The sequence below is a fragment of the Oncorhynchus kisutch genome, linkage group LG1 (genome assembly GCF_002021735.2).
Source record: "Oncorhynchus kisutch isolate 150728-3 linkage group LG1, Okis_V2, whole genome shotgun sequence".
Taxonomy (NCBI): domain Eukaryota; kingdom Metazoa; phylum Chordata; class Actinopteri; order Salmoniformes; family Salmonidae; genus Oncorhynchus; species Oncorhynchus kisutch.
Window position 1 is genome coordinate 74,453,740 of NC_034174.2, and position 20,510 is coordinate 74,474,249.

A 20,510-nucleotide genomic window follows, 5' to 3' on the forward strand; every position below is an offset into this window, starting at 1 on the left:
TCAAATCCAATGCTATTCGTCACATGCTTCATAAAACAACAGGTGTAGACTAACAGTGAAATGCTTACTTACGGCCCTTCCCAACAATGCAGAGAGAAAGAAAATGGACAAACAAAAGTAAAACGTAATAATAAAAGTAATAATAGTGTAGATACACAATGAGTAGCGATAATGTGTCTATATACACAGGTACTAGTGCCGAGTCCATGTGCAGGGGGTACGAGGTAATTGAGGAAAATACAGTTGAAGTCAGAAGTTTACATACACTTAGGTTGGAATCGTTAAAAATCATTTTTCAACCACGCCACAAATTTCTTGTTAACAAACTATAGTTTTGGCAAGTTGGTTAGGACATCTATTTGTGCATGACACAAGTCATTTTCCCAACAATTGTTACAGACAGATTATTTCACTTATAATTCACTGTATCACAATTCCAGTGGGTCAAAAGTTTACATACACTAAGTTGACTGTGCCTTTAAACAGCTTGGAAAATTCTAGAAATTATGTCATGCTTTAGAAGCTTCTGATAGGCTAATTGACATAATTTGAGTCAATTGGAGGTGTACCTGTGGATGTATTGTAACGCTCGTCGTTGGGAGAAAGAGAGGAGGACCAAGGTGCAGCGTGGTAAATGTGTCATTGTTTTAATAAGAAATACTGAACACTAAACAAAACAATAAAATGACAAAAACAAACAGTCCTGAACGGTGTGAAACAAAACACAGAAAATAAACACACACCAAACACAGGTGGAAAAAGGCTACCTAAGTATGATTCTGTAAGGGTTCTCGTCCTCCTCTTCTGAGGAGGGAGTAGCGAGAAGGATCGGAGGACCAATGCGCAGCGTGGTAAGTGTCCATAATGTGTTTAATAAAGACAATAGAACACTCGAACAAAACAACAAACGATGACGTGAATATACAAACCGAAAACAGTACCGTGGGACCAAACACTCACACGGAAAACAAACACCCACAACCCAAAAGTGAAACCCAGGCTACCTAAGTATGATTCTCAATCAGGGACAACAATTGACAGCTGCCTCTGATTGAGAACCATACTAGGCCAAACTCAAAAACCAACATAGAAAAACAAACATAGACTGCCCAGCCAACTCACGCCCTGACCATACTAAAACAAAGATATAGTAACAGAACTAAGGTCAGAACGTGACATGTATTTCAAGGCCTACCTTCAAACTCAGTGCCTCTTTGCTTGACATCATGGGAAAATCAAAAGAAATCAGCCAAGACCTCAGAAAAAAAATGTGTAGACCTCCACAAGTCTGGTTATTCTTTGGGAGCAATTTCCAAATGCCTGAAAGTACCACGTTCATCTGAACAAACAATAGTACGCAAGTATTAACACCATGGGACCACGCAGCCGTCATACCTGTAACATTCGTCCTCTTCTTCTGACGAGGAGTAAGAGATATCGGACCAATTTGCAGCGTGGTAAGTGTCCATTTAATATGTAAAACTGAACACTACAAAATACAAAATAACAAAGTGAAAGAACAAACGAAAATCGAAACAGACCCGTATGGAGCAAACACAGACACAGGAAACAATCATCCACAACTCAAAAGTGAAACCAGGCTACCTAAGTATGGTTCTCAATCAGGGACGACGATTGACAGCTGCCTCCGATTGAGAACCATACCAGGCCAAACACAGAAATCCCAAAACATAGAAAAAGGAACATAGACAATCCACCAAACTCACGCCCTGACCATACTAAAACAAAGACATAACAAAAGAACTAAGGTCAGAACGCGACAGTACCCCCCCCCCCCCCCCAAAGGTGCGGACTCCGGCCGCAAGACCTGAACCTATAGGGGAGGGTCTGGATGGGTGTCTGTTCGCGAATGGACAGGAGATTCCAGCAGCACCAGACGGACGGGAGACTCCAGGAGCACCGGACAGGCGGGAGACTCCAGGAGCACGGACGGACAGGCGGGAGACTCCAGGAGCACCGGACAGGCGGGAGACTCCAAGAGCAGACAGGCGGGAGACTCCAGGAGCACCGGAGTGAAGGGCGATTCCAGCAGCGACGGCGTGACGGGCGGCTCTGGCAGCTCCTGGCTGACGGACAGCTCCTGGCTGACGGACAGCTCTGGCAGCTCCTGGCTGACGGACAGCTCTGGCAGCTCCTGACTGACGAGCAGCTCTGGCAGCTCAGGACAGACGGGCGGCTCTGGCAGCTCAGGACAGACGGGAGCACCTGTAGGGAGGAGACGGAGAGACAGCCTGGTGCAAGGGGCTGCCACCGGAGGGCTGGTGCGTGGATGTGGCACCGGATAGACCGAACCGTGGAGCCTGCCCAACCCTACCTGGTTGAATGCTCCCTGTAGCCAGGCCAGTGCGGCGAGGTGGAATAGCCCGCACTGGGCTGTGCTGGCGAACCGGGGACACCATGCGTAAGGCTGGTACCATGTATGCCGGCCCGAGGAGACGCACTGGAGACCAGATGCGCTTCATGGCACCTGGCTCGATGCCACTCTAGGTGCTGCTATGGTGCTGCTACGAGGTGCTGCTGTGTACCGCACCAGGCTATGCCTGCGCACCGGGGACACCGTGCGCCTCACGGCATAACACGGTGCCTGCCCGGTCCCTCTCTCTCCACGATAAGCATGGGGAGTTGGCTCAGGTCTCCTACCTGACTTAGCCACACACCAATACATTTTGGGGCTGCCTCCCGGGCTTCCAACCGCGCTGCCGTGCTGCCTCCTCATACCACCGCCTCTCGGCTTTCCCTGCCTCCAACTCTGCCTTGGGGCGGCGATACTCTCCAGCCTGTGCCCAGGGTCCCTTGCCGTCCAGAATCTCCTCCCATGTCCAGGAGTCCTGAGATCGCTGCTGCTGCCCGTTACCACGCTGCTTGGTCCTTTGGTGATGGGTGATTCTGTAACACTCGTCTGTGGTGGAAGAAGGTGAGGACCAATGCGCAGCGTGGTAAGTGTCCATATTGATAATTTATTATCACGAGAATACTAAACAAAATAACAAAGGAGAACGAACAAAACAAAACAGTCCTGTCTGGTATAGACACAAAACAGAAAACAATCACCCACAACTCAAAAGTGAAACCAGGCTACCTAAGTATGGTTCTCAATCAGGGACAACGATTGACAGCTGCCTCTGATTGAGAACCATACCAGGCCAAACACAGAAAATTCCAAAACATAGAAAAGGAACATAGGACAACCCACCCAACTCACGCCCTGACCATACTAAAACAAAGACATAACAAAAGAACTAAGGTCAGAATGTGACAATACCCCTCAGGAAGGAGACGAGTTCTGTCTCCTAGAGATGAATGTACTTTGGTGCGATAAGTGCAAATCAATCCCAGAACAACAGCAAAGGACCTTGTGAAGATGCTGGAGGAAACAGGTCCAAAAGTATCTATATCCACAGTAAAACGAGTCCTATATCGACATAACCTGAAAGGCCACTCAGCAAGGAAGAAGCCACTGCTCCAAAACCACCATAAAAAGACAGACTATGGTTTCAACTGCACATGGGGACAAAGATCGTACTTTTTGGAGAAATGTCCTCTTGTCTGATGAAGCAAAAATAGAACTGTTTGGCCATAATGACCATCGTTATGTTTGGAGGAAAAAGGGGGAGGCTTGCAAGCCGAAAAACACCCTCCCACCGTGAAGCACAGGGTGACAGCATCATGTTGTGGGGGTGCTTTGCTGCAGGAGAGACTGGTGCACTTCACAAAATAGATAGCATCATGAGGGTAAGACAATTATGTGGATATATTGAAGCAACATCTCAAGACATCAGTCAGGAAGTTAAAGCTTGGTCTCAAATGGGTCTTCCAAATGGACAATGGCCACCACCAAGGCCCTGACCTCAATCCTATAGAAAATGTGTGGGCAGAACTGAAAAAGCGTGTGTGGGGAAGGAGGCCTTACAAACCTGACTCAGTTACACCAGCTCTGTCAGGAGGAATGGGCCAAAATTCACCCAACTTATTGTGGGAAGCTTGTGGAAGGCTACCAAACGTTTGACCCAAGGTAAACAATTTAAAGAGCAATGCTACCAAATACTAATTGAGTGTATGTTAAACTTCTGACCCCACTGGGAATGTGATGAAAGAAATAAAAGCTGAAATAAATCATTCTCTCTCTACTATTATTCTGACATTTCACATTCTTAAAATAAAGTGGTGATCCTAACTGACCGAAGACAGGGGATTTTTACTAGGATTAAATGTCAGGAATTGTGAATAACTGAGTTTAAATGTATTTGGCTGAGGTGTATGTAAACCTCCGACTTCAACTGTATGTACCTAACAACTAGGATAAAGCGACAGATAGCAGCAGCAGCGTATGTGACGAGGTAAAAAAGTTCCTGCAAAACAAGGGTCAATGCCAATAGTCCCTGGTAGCTATTTGGTTAACTATCTAAGAGTCTTATGGCTTGGGACAGATATTACTACTAATAGGAACACATGATCCATATAGGTAGGGGCAGGATATTACTACTGATAGGAACACATGATCCATATGGTAGGGACAGATATTACTACTGATAGGAACACATGATCCATATAGGTAGGGGCAGATATTACTAGTGATAGGAACACATGATCCATATAGGTAGGGCCAGGAATGTTAACACTGAGTTTTGGGGTCCAGTGAGGTGGCCAGAGGAGAATTCCAGGATCCTCGGCCCGACAACATAGGGGATTGTTTACGAAACAGCCACCATATGTTCTCCATATTCATGTCCCCAAAAAAACAAAATATCACTTTGTAAAGAATTATGCCCAGCTGAAAGGAACATCTCAATTTGTTATTTTATGGTTCAGCTCTTCTTGGGAGGTTTGGGTCTTCCTAGCCATGTTTCACATGACCACTTCAATATGGTGTAGTAGCAGTGCATCATGTTCATGTGGTTTGTTCATGTGGTTTGTATTGCCTTCTAACCCTCCCCACAAGCCATGTGAACCTCATGGCACAAGTGGCTGAACTAAATCTCTAGCTACGCTATAATATAAAGTGAATGAAAGTACATGGAGTACATACATTTGAGCGATATTATGATATACACTACATATACACTATACACTACATGACCAAAAGTATGTGAACACCTGCTCGTCGAACATCTCATTCCAAAATCATGGGCATTAATATGGAGTTAGTACCCCCCTTTGCAGCTATAACAGCCTCCACTCTTCTGGGAAGGTTTTCACTAGATGTTGGAACATTGCTGCGGGGACTTGCTCCCATTCAGCCACAAGAGCATTAGTGAGGTCGAGCACTGATGTTGGGCGATTAGGCATGGCTTGCAGTCGGGTGTTCCAATTCATCCCAAGGTGTTCGATGGGGTGTGAGGTCAGGGCTCTTGTGCAGGCCAGTCAAAGTTCTTCCACACCGACCTCAACAAACCATTTCTGTGTTGACATCGCTTTGTGCACGGGGGCATTGTCATGCTGAAACAGGAAAGGGCCTTCTCCAAACTGTTGCCACAACATTGGAAGCACAGAATCGTCTAGAATGTCTTTGTATTCTGTAGCGTTAAGATTTCCCTTCACTGGAATTTAGGAGCCTGAACCATGAAAAACCTCCCCAGACCATATTTCTCCTCTACCAATTTTACAGTTGGGCACTATGCTTTCGGGCAGGTAACGTTCTCCTGGCATCTGCCAAACCCAGATTAGTTTCGTTGGACTGCCAGGTGGTGAAGTGGTGGTGATTCATTACTCCAGAGAACGCGTTTTCCACTGCTCCAGAGTCCAATGGCGGCGAGCTTTACACCACTCAAGCCGACGCTTGGCATTGTGCGTGGTGATCTTAGGCTTGTGTGCGACTGCTCGGCCATGGAAACCCATTTCATTAAGCTTCAGATGAACAGTTCTTGTGCTGATGTTGCTTCCAGAGGCAGTTTGGAACTTGGTAGTGAGAGTTTTAACTGAGTACAGGCTATTTTTACATGCTACATGGTTCAGCACTTGGTGGTCCCATTCTGTGAGCTTGTGTGGCCTACCACTTCATGACTGAGCCATTTCTGTGCCTAGACGTTTCCACTTTCCACAATAACAGCACTTACAGTAGACCAGGGCAGCTATAGCAGGGCAGAAATTTGCCAAAATGACTTGTTGGAAAGGTGGCATCATATGACGGTGCCACGTTGAAATTAAATGAGCTCTTCAGTAAGGCCATTCTACTGACAATGTTTGTCTATGGAGATTGCATGACTGTGTGCTCAATTTTATACACCTATTAGCAATGGGTGTGGCTGAAATAGCTGAATCCACTGATTGAAGGGGTGTCCACATACTTTTAAATATACACTACTGTTCAAAAGTTTGGTCACTTAGAAATGTCCTTGTTTTCCATGAAAACATACATGAAATGAGTTGCAATATAAATGTAGTTAAGACTTCGACAAGGTTATAAATAACTTTAATTGAAATAATAATTATGTCCTTAAACTTTGCTATCGTCAAAGAATCCTACATTTGCAGCAATTGCAGCCTTGCAGACCTTTGGCATTCTAGTTGTCAATTTACTGAGATAATCTGAAGAGATTTCACCTCATGCTTCCTGAAGCACCTCCCACAAATTGGATTGGCTTGATGGGCACTTCTTATGTACCATACGGTCAAGCTGCTCCCACACAGCTCCATAGGGCTGGCCACTCCCTTATAGACAGAATACCAGCTGACTGCTTCTTCCCTAAATAGTTATTGCATAGTTTGGTGCTGTGCTTTGGGTCATTGTCCTGTTGTAGGAGGAAATTGGCTCCAATTAAGCACCGCCCACAGGGTATGACATGGTGTTGCAAAATGGAGTGATAGCCTTCCTTCTTTTACCTGTACAAATCTCCCACTTACCACCACCAAAGCACCCCCAGACCATCACATTGCCTCCACCATGCTTGACAGATGGCGTCAAGCAACTCCTCCAGCATATTTTCATTTTATCTGTGTCTCACGAATGTTCTTCTTTGTGATCTGAGTACCTCAAACTTAGATTAGTCTGTCCATAACACTTTATTCCAGTCTTCCTCTGTCCAGTGTCTGTGTTCTTTTGTCCATCTTAATCTTTTATTTTTATTGGCCAGTCTGAGATATGGCTTTTCTTTGCAACTCTGCCTAGAAGGCCAGCATCCTGGAGTCAACTCTTCACTGTTGACATTGACACTGGTGTTTTTGCGGGTACTATTTAATGAAGCTGCTAGTTGAGGACTTGTGAGGCGTCTGTTTCTAAAACTAGATACTCTAATGTACATGTTTTCCTTGCTCAGTTGTGCACCGGGGCCTCCCATTCCTCTTTCTATTCTGGTTAGAGCCAGTTTGCGCTGTTCTGTGAAGGGAGTAATACACAGGTTTGTATGAGATCTTCAGTTTCTTGGCAATTTCTCGCATGGAATAGCCTTCATTTCTCAAAACAAGAATAGACTGACGAGTTTCAGAAAAAAGTTATTTGTTTCTGGCCATTTTGAGCCTGTAATCCAACCTACAAATGCTGATGCTCCAGATACTCAGCTAGTCTAAAGAAGGACAGTTTAATTGCTTCTTTAATCAGAACAACAGTTTTCAGCTGTGCTAACATAATTGCAAAGGGGTTTTCCAATGATCAATTAGCCTTTTAAAATGATCATCTTGGATTCGCTAACACAACGTGCTATTGTAACAAAGGAGTGATGGTTGCTGATGATGAGCCTCTGTACGCCTATGTAGATATTCCAGTAAAAAAATCTGCCATTTCCAGCTACAATAGTCATTTACAACATTAACAATGTCTACACTGTATTTCTGATCAATTTGATGCTATTTTAAATAGACAAACATTGCTTTTCGTTCAAAAACAAGGACATTTCTAAGTGACCCCAAACATATATATTTATATACAGTGCCTTGCGAAAGTATTCGGCCCCCTTGAACTTTGCGACCTTTTGCCACATTTCAGGCTTCAAACATAAAGATATAAAACTGTATTTTTTTTTGTGAAGAATCAAACAACAAGTGGGACACAATCATGAAGTGGAACGACATTTATTGGATATTTCAAACTTTTTTAACAAATCAAAGCTGAAAAATTGGGCGTGCAAAATTATTCAGCCCCTTTACTTTCAGTGCAGCAAACTCTCTCCAGAAGTTCAGTGAGGATCTCTGAATGATCCAATGTTGACCTAAATGACTAATGATGATAAATAGAATCCACCTGTGTGTAATCAAGTCTCCGTATAAATGCACCTGCACTGTGATAGTCTCAGAGGTCCGTTAAAAGCGCAGAGAGCATCATGAAGAACAAGGAACACACTAGGCAGGTCCGAGATACCTTGTTGACTCCAATGCTTCCCACGGTTGTGTCAAGTTGGCTAGTTGTCCTTTGGGTGGTGGACAATTCTTGATACACACAGGAACTGTTGAGCGTGAAAAACTCAGCAGTGTTGCTGATCTTGACACAAACCTACTACCATACCCTGTTCAAAGGCACTTAAATCTTTTGTCTTGCCCATTCACCCTCTGAATGGCACACGTACACAATCCATGTCTCAATTGTCTCAAGGCTTAAAAATGTGTCTCTAACTTGTCTCCTTCCCTTCATCTACACTGATTGAAGTGGATTTAACAAGTGACATCAATAAGGGATCATAGCTTTCACCTGGATTCACCTGGTCAGTCTATGACATAGAAGAGCAGGTGTTCATAATGTTTCGTACACTCAAGTGTATCGCTGACTGACAGGAACCCAACCGACAAGAAGTGTCTGACTTCCTCAAAATGAACGGAGAATGGATTAAAAACAACCTTGAAAATAACAATATAGATAGGTAGTAGACAAAGTCAACAAGTTCCGGTTTGAAAATCTTGGTGTTTTATTGTAAGTATTGCATTTTCAAACTTACACAGCGAGAATCATCATCATCAGAGAGCATGTTCTACAAAGGATTGATGGCCACAGAGTTCATCTGAACAACAAGGGGACTATAGTCTCTCCTATAGCCTGGTTAAACCAGACTGAATGCTACGCTAACTTGTATCACAGCATTCAGCCTAGTTTAACCCAGGCTAGGTCTGTCCTGTTTGGAGGTGGGAATAGTTGTATCTACTTTTACCCATTCATTCTGCCTTAACCTGGTTCCCAGATCTGTTTGTGCTGTCTTGACCAGAATGACCACAGGAGTTGGAAAGACAGCACAAACAGATCTGGGTCCCAGGCTATTCGTTCCCCCCCTCCGAGTCATTGTCTATAAGACCAATACCTAGCACACTGGAGTGACATTATTCAGGGTGGAGGTCAATTCCATCTAAATTCCATCTGCAAAATGGAATGTGAATTCAGTTTGGATACCAGGTAAGAAATTCCCATCTTGAACTGAACAGATTGGAACTGAGTTAGAATAGACCCCCAAATCTGGATAAAACAACATACTGCTAGCCATACACAGGCAAAAGCAGGTATCACTTATATGGCCGCACTAAGGACACCAGACAACACACACAAAAGAGAGAGGGGATTGGGGAAAAACACCGTTTTTCATTAAATATGGGCCCTTTTTTCTCATAGTGCAGGTTCAAAAAACGACAAAAAAAAGCGCTAGAAGATAAAAGTGTAAATGAAGGAGAGTGAAGTAATCTGCCCCCTGTGAAAGAGAAGAGGACACTGTTGGTGTTCTGAGGTCGTTTGGCTTGTTTCTATCGAGAAAGCACCATAGTCAGTGAACCATCCAAATTTGAGGAGATCATGAAATCCCTCAAGATTACACTCTTAACTTTACACCTTGAATGATGTCCTTCGTTGAAACCATAGGTTTTTGATCTCAATAATATTAATCTGAGGCTTTTGTAAATGTAAGACACATTTTGTTGACTAAAACATAATCTAGTAAAGACTACTACTTGTCTTCCTACTAGAGTGTGGAGTTAGTTAGTTAGCCCCCATTTTGTATAGTAGCTGGCTCAGTATTTGCCCATTAGACTTGGCTATTGTAGGCTGAGTCCAAAATCAACCCCTTGACCCTACACCCCCATCCCCTCCTAGCAAATTCTAGGATTATTGGATAGGTGTAAACCGTTAGGACAAAAACTCCACCCAGCCTATCAGAGAAGGAGAAGATGACCATACAGCCTGGGGTCAGTTTGGAACTCGACCGTGGATGCATGAGAGGCAAGGCTCAGTACTGGGAGCAGCTTGGGGTCAGTTTGGAACTCGACCGTGGATGCATGAGAGGCAAGGCTCAGTACTGGGAGCAGCTTGGGGTCAGTTTGGAACTCGACCGTGGATGCATGAGAGGCAAGGCTCAGTACTGGGAGCAGCTTGGGGACATTTCAAGTGTCCGTCTAACAAAACAACATTAGCCTGGTATGACTTCACTACGATTCACCATGGTCTGTTTCCTAAATGGCACCCTATTCCCTACTTAGTGCTCTACTTTTGACAGAGTATGGTCAAACGTAGTGCACTATGTAGGGAATAGGGTGCCATTTGGGAAACAACAATTGTTTCACTTTTAAACATTAAATCTTAAAATAAGGGATAAAATCATTAAAAAATAGGAAGAGTAATAAGATAAGACAGAAACCAAATAAGTTAACTTTTTTCATTTTTTTTCTCAATCTGTGTTGGTTCTGTGAGGGATGGAGAAATAGGCTAATAAATATATAAACTTCAAAAACTCAAGGGTCAGGGTGGGATTGTTCTTTCATATGAAGAGATATGTGAATACCAGTGGAAAACCAGACTTTTCAAAGTGCAAGTTGGGCTCGCTTCAGTAACAAGGGCTAAGGATGTACATACACAGTCAATGACATCATCATACACCTTGGTGCTGTCACTTCAGACTCGAGTTCCACCACAGCTCACGAGATACCACCAGTGGAATGCCATATAGGAGTTTTCAAAATAAAAGTAAGAAACAAACAAGTTTGAATAAATAAGAGTGCCACACAAACTCTGTATTTATGAACAGAAGATGTCCTGGGGTGGCGGCCATTTTGTATTACAGCCATATAGTTGTTGTTCTCTTGTTGTTGTGTCTTGAACTTGAAGTTAAGTACTATGAAGTGGAACTTCTCTTGGGGTTGATGGGGGACAGCTACAGAATGGTAACCTTTGAACGTTTCTCTTGGGGTTGATGGGGGACAGCTACAGAATGGTAACCTTTGAACGTTTCTCTTGGGGTTGATGGGGGACAGCTACAGAATGGTAACCTTTGAACGTTTCTCTTGGGGTTGATGGGGGACAGCTACAGAATGGTAACCTTTGAACGTTTCAACCAGCAAAATGAACAAAGCAATTACTGTCCAATTCATGCCACGTGGACGACTGACTGACCGCTTGCCAGTCACACTCTGAGAGAAGTAGAATAAATCTTTTCAAAAATATAATTTAAAATGCACAAAAACACAAGGTCAAAAACAGCAACAGAGGCAATAGGTTTTTTTCTATACACAAGTTGTCAAACTTTTTTTTTTACACTCCTTTTTTTCATCGTTAATTTATTAAGCTATTTGTAAGCTATCTAATTATGTACAAAAAACTAAGCAAGTTGAATGAGCTTTTTTTGGACGGCCACAGGTCTGTTGCCTTGGAAAAGAGAGGGGGGGAAAACAGGAGGTCAAATGGTCGAAATTTCAAATAAACAAAAATACTAGAAACGGTTATTGCTTGTTACGGCTAGATAGAGAAAGGATGGATGTTGTCTCTATAGTCCAAAGATCCTTGCTATTCCTTCTTTTTAAATTGTGCCGATTTGTTTCTATAAACAGCTATAAGGTAGGCAGGTGCAGGATAGCTTGTTGTGGTAGCTGCGTTGTTGTAAAAACACATTTGAAGATTGATTTCCACACCGAGCACCGCCCACGTTCCATGGGAATGCATATGATGCATGTTTTTGTTTCTCCTCCATTCGTTCGGATGGAAACGTCCTGTATGACACGGCAGACAAGGATCGTTGGTTGTACAAGCGTTTGAGCTGCGTTGTGGATGGGTTTGTTGTTGCTGTTTCAGGTAGCACCATTTCAAGTGTCTGTTGGATGCAGTGCTGTGGTTGCACAGTGGTAATAAAAACCCACAAAGACAAGAAATGTAAAATAAAAAGGAGCGTTGTTCAAGGGCCAAATGTGTTGATATGGCAAGTAGACTTCTTGACATTCCACAGAGTCTGTGTCCAAATTACCACTTGTTCCCAAATTGGTTTTTAAGTCCAGCAGAACATTGACTTGACTTCAGACACAAGACCAGAGCAAACACTCAAACACACAGAACCAAACAAGGTTTTAAAACTCAGAAAACTCATCAGAAAATATTCTAATATATATTAGAAATGTAAGTGCATTTCTGATGCTAAAATTTGGGGTTGTTTGATTCTAAAATAACTTAATCAATTGTTTGATTTAAAAATAGAGGGTCTAATTCCCTTCGATTATGTCTGCAATAAAACCAAAGATAATGCTGATCCCAGCATATAAAAATACATCCTTTTTCATCTTCAGTTTCAACCATTCATAAAGCCACCCAAGTCTAAATCTAATCTCAAACCATTGCTCTTATTCAGATTCTCAAAATAAAGGTTGGTTCTGTGTTTGGATCAATCTCTGTTCTCATGTTGGGTGGACCTTCTGCTTGGGACGGAGGGGGGTTGAGGGGTTCCGAGGGGGGAGGGTTGTTCTCAGACTGGGGGTTGAGGTTCAGCAGCGAGTTGGAGCAGAGCGAAGGATGGTGCGATGGCGAGGGGTTACAGACAGGAAGTTAGAAGGATGTCAGGGCGCCACTTGAGGGATGCCATGGCGATGGTGTAGTCGGCGATGATACATGTAGATGGGTGACATGACGACACACAACAGGGGTGGTGGATGGAGGCCAAGGTTGTTTGCAGGTTGGAGCTGGAGACAACTCTAATCGGCCGGTCAGAGAAGGCGCTGAGTTTGACGAGGACGCTGGATTAACGTTTTCCCTCGTAACCTTCGTCGCTGGACAGGTTCAGGTGGTTGTCTTTGGATGTTGATTTAGCCCCCCGAGGTTGCAGATTGGAGCCGGGGGGGAGGAGTCTACACCCAACAGCCATCTCCTATGAGGAGGATCCGGAGAAGGCTGAGGAGAGTTTGAGGATGCTGCAGCTGGAGTAGCCCTCGTCGCTGGCTAGACTCTGAAGGCTGCTGTGGTCGTCTAGATCGCTGGTGGAGGCCGTAGAAGAAACCGAGTCCAGTTCCCCGTGCTCCGAGAACTCTGTAGACTCCACGTCCACCTCAATCTCCTCTGTAGAGGGCAAGGGAGGTGGGAGAAGGAGAGAGGTAGAGAGAGAGAGAGAGAGAGGGGGGGGGGGGGGGGGGGGGGGGGGCGGAGAGTGAGAGGAGAGTACGAGAAGAGCAGAAAGTTGGAATAACACACTTGAAACAAGAGCTCCTTGGAACTAGACAGGAACACTACTAAACTGAGAAGTTTGGTTTGTTTCCACACAGAATCTAGCTTTCTGGTTATCCTAAGAATAGGGTACAAGTGTGCAAAGTCCACATCTCTTTAACTGATGTGCTTATGTGTGTGATACAATGAAATAAAGACTGGAATCTGGCAAAGATCCCTTTCGGCGGTCACGGTCGCTCACCTTGGTCCGAGTCCGAGTGCTCGGAGGAGCAGAGGGTGGAGCCCACGCTGTCCATGCGTATCCTCTCTCCCTCCCCGGCCCAGTGCCTCCTACCCCGGACCCGGTGCCCCCCTGCAGCAGGTCCAACTGGCGCTGGAGGTGGAGGTGCCTCTGCTCCCTCTCCAGACTGTCCAGCTGGTTACGGCTCTTACGGTCCGCCTCTTCAAGTTTCTAGAAGAGGGAAAGAAAAGAGGAGAGAAGAGAGAGAGAGAGGAGAGAGAGAGAGAGAGAGAGAGAGGAGAGGAGAGAGAGAGGAGAGAGAGAGAGAGAGAGAGAGGGGAGAGAGGAGAGAGAGAGAGAGAGAGGAGGGAGAGAGAGAGAGGAGAGAGAGAAGGGAGAGGAGAGCGAAGAGAGAGAGAGGAGAGAAGAGAGAGAGAGGAGAGAAGGGAGAGAGGAGAAGTGAGAGAGAGAGGATAGAAGTGAGAGAGAGGAGAGAAGGGAGAAAGAGGCGAGAGGAGAGAGACAGGAGAGAAGGGAGAGAGAGAGAGAGAGAGGAGAGAGGAGAGAGAGAGAGGAGATAATGGAGGGAGAGAGGAGAGAAGGGAGGAGAGAGAGGGAGAGAAGGGAGAGAGAGGAGAGAATGGAGAGAAAGAGGAGAGAAGGGAGAGAAAGAGGGAGAGAAGGGAGAGAAAGAGGAGAGGAGAAGATGAGAGAAGGGAGAGAGAGAAGAGAGAAGGGAGAGGGAGAGAAAGGGGAGAGAGAGGAGAGAAGGGAGAGAAAGAGGAGAGAAGAGAGAGAAAGAGGAGAGAAGGGAGAGAGGAGAGAAGGGAGAGAGAGGAGAGAAGAGAGAGAGAGAGGAGAGAAGAGAGAGAAAGAGGAGAGAAGAGAGAGAAAGGAGAGAAGAGAGAGAAAGGAGAGAAGAGAGAGAGCATGTGTTTAGTTATCTTGAACAAACTGGATTTGTATACCTGTTTCCAAAGAGCACCTGCCTCCTCCACCACACCCTCAGAGAGATGATGAGTTGCTATCCTTTGTGTGTTCCTTTATCTATTTAAAAGGATATTTTACCAGGCTGTGTTCAATTTCTATAGGAGGGAGAGGAGAGAAGAAGAGACGAGAGAGCGTGGTATGAATAGATTTGAATGTATATATTTTAGCGGGTAAGGTTGATAGAGAAGATATTCTCAGAGGGATAGTGACAGTGGGAGAGGGGGATGGAGGGAGAGATACAGATAGGGAAGTAGACAAAAAATGGCACGAGGAGAGAGGATGAGAGATAGAGGAGTCAATGAAACCGCCAATCAATTCTCCAAACGCTACAACTCCAATGTAGACTTTAGTATCCTGTATCCGGACTCTAACCTTTGGAAGGGAAATCACCCAACAGTCCACCACAGAAGTAACGTTCTGTCTTGCCAGACTTGGCGTTGTTTATCTTGTATCAGTGTTTTGTTTACGATGCGTCTGTTTACTACTGCTGTTACACAGAGTCACGGCAATACTTGATAAAGACTAGAGCTGACAGTTACAGCACTGAGAGAGAGAGAGAGAGAGAGAGAGAGAGAGAGAGAGAGAGAGAGAGAGAGAGAGAGAGAGAGAGAGAGAGAGAGGAGAGAGAGAAGAGAGAGAGAGAGAGAGAGAGAGAGAGAGAGAGAGAGAGGAGAGAGAGAGAGAGAGGAGGGGTGAGAGTGAAAGAGAGGGGTGAGAGTGAGAGGAGGGGGTGAGAGTGAAAGAGAGAGAGAGGGGGAAGAGAGAAAGAGCGAACGAGAGACATGCAACAACAATGCGACCCTTCATTCCATGTTTCTGTGTCATTGTCAGGGTCAATGTTATTGATCTTCACTCCCATGTTAACCTCATTCAGGTGGCTGTCAGTAGTGGGGAAGCTGCAGGGGCCATAGATTCAGAACAAACAACATGTTTCTCATTAAGAGCCCAATGTTCCCTCTCATTTTTTCCGGCAGTGAGAGAATTTCAGGTCGGCTGAGCGCAAACTTGAACGTTGTGAAAATTCTGTGCAACTTCCAGCGCGTGTTTACTGTGAACACTGAGGCTGTACCCACTTTAAGTTACAGTTTTAACAGTGACCAGGTAGACTACTGTGGCTATTTGATCATAATGAGGACTACCAGAGTGGCCTAACATAAACAAATAGGGAGAATATGTATCACATTACATTTAAACATGGAAATAGCTGTTCTATCATTCAGCCTACAGTAGCAGACAATGTGTGGTGTTCAATGTTGGCCTACATTCCATGAGACTTTTGAAAAACACATGCAGAGCTTGACATTAACCTGTTTATCCTGAACAATTTGTTGTTTGACGCAAGATAAAATGAATGATTATTTCCATACCATTATCACAGAGAATCAGACAAAGGATGCTACCCTCTGCCTATTGGCTACTTAGCTTATTCAAGACCGTCTGAAAATAAAAAACTGCCATAAAAAGCTCTTTACCCGACTCGCGTTCAAACATGCCAAGAAATGTACACGTTTTGTTCTCTTGTAGGAAGCAATCACTGCCACGTTGCTGACTACAAATGATCTCTAACTGGGCTAACAACTCACTAACTAGCAAAGAATGTGAACAAATGTGCACACGTGGCTACATGCAGCTCTGGCTTTGATTTCAAAACAAGCGCATAACGATCGCAGCCGCTCATGCTGTAAACAGTCCAGTTCAAAGTGAATTGCACAAAACCATATTTGAAAATGGTCTATTTGCATATAGGCCTATTGAAGCTCTGATTGGTTATGGCGCACCGGACTGTGTAGAGTCGTGCTGTCACGCCCTGACCATAGAGAGACTTTTTATTCTCTATTTTGGTTAGGGCGGGGTGTGACTAGGGTGGGTAATCTAGGTTGTTTTATTTCTATGTTGGCCTGGTATGGTTCCCAATCAGAGGCAGCTGCTTATCATTGTCTCTGATTGGGGATCATATTTAGGCAGCCATTTCCCCCACTGTGTTTTGTGGGATCTTGTTTATGTGTAGTTGCCTGTGAGCACTTCATAGCTTCACGTATCGTTTGCTTCTTAAATTGTTTTGTGCGTTTCGCGAATAAAAGATGTGGAACCCATATCATGCTGCGCCTTGGTCCGAATGTTATTTCGACGATCGTGACACGTGCCTGTCAGTGCAATTGAAATCCGACGCGCTCTGCGTACGACACAGTCTCTTGCACAGTTTGTTTTGGTATGTTGTGTTGAAAGTGGCTAATAATGACTGCTCTGATTCGATCACAATTCCCACAGTGAAGGGAAACGTCGATAGAGTTAACTGACGGGGAAACTCAGCTCAGAGGGAACATTGGTTACTACTCAAATGTGTTGTTGGAGTTTAAATAGTAAAGCTTCATAACTCAAATAAATCAATGGAAAATGACAAATATTTGTCATACATATTTAAAGCATTTGAACAGGTCATAAGTATGTGTGTGTGTTTTTTAGACTTGAACAGGTCATAAGTATGTGTGTGTGTCCGTGCGGTATAGTTACCTTAATATGTGATTTGGCTTTGTTGAGCAGCCCCAGGGTAGTGTGGCGGTTACAGTCTTTTCCCAGAGGGATGAGGGCCTTCAACCTCTCCAAACACAGACGCAGGTGGGCTCTCCTGGAAGAGAGGAACACACACAGAGAGAGAGAGAGAGAGAGAGAGAGAGAGAGAGAGAGAGAGAGGTTAGAGACATAATATTGAAGGATTCAGGAGCCAGATACAGTAGATAACAAGACAACACATAGGTCCAGATGATACTGAGAGAGAGAGAGAGACAGAGACAGAGAGAGAAAAAAGAGAGAGAAAGAGAGAGAGAGAGAGCGAGAGAGAGAGAGAAACAAGAGAGAGAAAGAGACAGAGACATACAGACAGAGAGAGAAAAAAGAGAAAGAGAGAGGTGTGATGGTGTTTCCTGCACCCTACTCAGTTTTACTTCCCCCCTCTGTGACTGACCACATGACCTGACTAATAAGATGTAAATGAAATTGTCTGAGCCCGAATTACACCACAACACGCACAATCTCAAATGACACAGAGAGGTGTAATGGCATTTCCTGCACCCCATCCCAGTGCAGTTCTCCCTCTCTGGCTCATTATAATCATAGCTAGCTAGACTATATTACTGAAGGTAGGACAGTATACCTAGGTAATGGCTGAGTAGAGAGGTAGAGAGAGATCACTGAGGGTGTAACAAAATAACCTGTCCTTTAGGCTGCTGTGAAGGGTATTTTAGCTAACCTAGGGCATTAGGCTGCAGTGAAGAGGTATTTTAGCTAACCTAGGGCATTAGGCTGCAGTGAAGAGGTATTTTAGCTAACCTAGGGCATTAGGCTGCAGTGAAGAGGTATTTTAGCTAACCTAGGGCATTAGGCTGCAGTGAAGGGTTATTTTAGCTAACCTAGGGCATTAGGCTGCAGTGAAGAGGTATTTTAGCTAACCTAGGGCATTAGGCTGTAGTGAAGGGTTATTTTAGCTAACCTAGGGCATTAGGCTGCAGTGAAGAGGTATTTTAGCTAAGCTAGGGCATTAGGCTGCAGTGAAGAGGTATTTTAGCTAACCTAGAGCATTAGGCTGCAGTGAAGAGGTATTTTAGCTAACCTAGGGCATTAGGCTGCAGTGAAGAGGTATTTTAGCTAACCTAGGGCATTAGGCTGCAGTGAAGAGGTATTTTAGCTAACCTAGAGCATTAGGCTGCAGTGAAGGGGTATTTTAGCTAACCTAGAGCATTAGGCTGTAGTGAAGAGGTATTTTAGCTAACCTAGGGCATTAGGCTGTAGTGAAGAGGTATTTTAGCTAACCTAGAGCATTAGGCTGTGGTGAAGAAGTATTTTAGCTAACCTAGGGCATTAGGCTGCAGTGAAGAGGTATTTTAGCTAAGCTAGAGCATTAGGCTGTGGTGAAGAAGTATTTTAGCTAACCTAGGGCGCTAGGCTGCTCAGACTAGGACATTCAAAATGTCTCGGCCCTGAGGCTAGATTACAACCTAAAGACACCAGCAACTACTCAGAAACCACTCTCCTCTGTGTGTGTGTGTGTATATGTCTCTGTCGGTCTGTGTGTGTGTGTGTGTATGTCTCTGTCTGTCTGTGTCTGTGTGTGTTCAACTATGTGAAGAAAGTGAACGTTATGCCTCTGGGTTGTGTGGGGACAGGATGGGAGGGCAGCACTGCTTATAACACCTAAATAATAAACGTGTGCGCATGCACACACACACACACACACACACACACACACATACATACACACACACACACACACACATACACATATACACACACACACACACACACACATATACACGCACGCACACACACACACACACACATACATATACACGCACGCACACACACACACACACACATACACGCACGCACACACACACATATACACGCACACACACACACACACGCACGCACGCACACACACACACATATACACGCACGCACACACACTTATACACGCACGCACACACACACACACATACATATACACGCACGCACGCACACACACTTATACACGCACGCACACACACACACACACACACATACATATACACGCACGCACACACACTTATACACGCACGCACACACACACACACACACGAGCACACACACGTACAAAAACACGTACACACGTCTCTATATATGATAAATATCTGTCTGTCTCTGACAGTAAACAGCCCCATTCACAGGGCAGGCCAGCCCACATTCAGTCTTTATCTCAGTTATCCTAGTGCAGCACGTAGTGTGACCATCTCCTCTCACCCAGCAGGCCTACACAGAGATGGACTACGATCAGATTCATCTCTGTTCTCTAGCGTGTGTGTGGGTGTCCTCTGCATAGCGGTGCCCCAGGCCTTACTCTGAGGTTACACTCGGGAGCGGCATCGCACGGTGAAACATCGGAAGCTGTTCACTTCAAACGGAAGGAAAGCCAGGGAGCCGAACAGGGCGGGACTTAAGTTGGGGAAAGCTGAACTTTATTCAAATCCTCTGGGATGTCGCGTGACGTTAGTGACCAATCAAAACTCACCACAGCTTTCAACCTCTACTGGATTGACTGACAATGGCTGTTGATACGTAGCACTACTTAGCGTGCTTGCTAGCACCCACATGAGGGTGAGGCTGGCGTGGCTAGGAGAGTGCCGCTTGTATAGCGCTAACAGCAGATTACAGACAGGTTTGGAGACCTCTGGGTTATCACACTATTTGACCTGGAAGATGGCTGTAGCACGTCAGTAAAGCTGAGCTGGCTGAAAACACATGCTCTCTCACACACACTGAGAGAAAGAAAAGAAGGGAGGGGTATCCTAGACAAGTCTAGACATGCCTGTCAGGCTACAGCGTGTGAGGTGAATGGAGCTCCTCCAGACAGTAGTTCTACAGGCCCCTACTCCCCCCTCCCCTCTCCGCCCCTCTCCACCTCTCACTGATAAAGACAACCATGCACTCTACTGCAGTCTCAGCAGCTGACCCTAGATAACCCTCGCTTACTGGAGGGAGGGAGAGGGGGGGGAAGACGGCAGGCACCGTTCACAGACCTATCTGTCTATCTGTCTCAAGTGAAGGTTAACCTCTTCATGAGTAGGCTAAGGCTAGTTAACCACTGTAGGTCTATATAGTCACAGCCTCCTGTTCTTTCACGCACAGAACTTGGCTGGATAAAGTTTGAATGCGTAGGCCTATTCTGATAGTGAGTCACAGCAGCTAACCACAGACACCTCCACACCCATGTGATAACTTCTCAAAGCACATTTCTCAGCCTTGATTTCTACACACGCAAGGTCAATGTAACTAAGGTTAATATCGCTCTCCTTCCCCTCTTCTCCCTCTTCTCTCCCCTCCTCCAGAGAGAGATGGGGGGGACAGAGAGATAGAGAGAGGAGGAAGAAGGAGCACGAAGCGGAAGGAGAAAGAGAGGGAAAATAGAGATGTAGAGAGATTGACAGGTAG

At 45.0% G+C, this 20,510-nt stretch overlaps 1 long non-coding RNA gene and 1 pseudogene across 1 annotated transcript; both read right to left on the minus strand.

The window, feature by feature from the left end:
* Positions 1–8,828: 8,828 nt before the first annotated feature.
* On the minus strand, positions 8,829–12,574 carry LOC116375788 (uncharacterized). Its single transcript, XR_004211152.1, has 2 exons — positions 11,238–12,574; positions 8,829–11,187 (listed from the first exon to the last, which is right to left on the minus strand). It is a non-coding gene; the product is annotated as an uncharacterized LOC116375788 (long non-coding RNA).
* A 415-nt stretch (positions 12,575–12,989) lies between these two features.
* Positions 12,990–20,510, minus strand: part of LOC116375790 (max-interacting protein 1-like) — a 30,200-nt pseudogene continuing 22,679 nt past the window's right edge.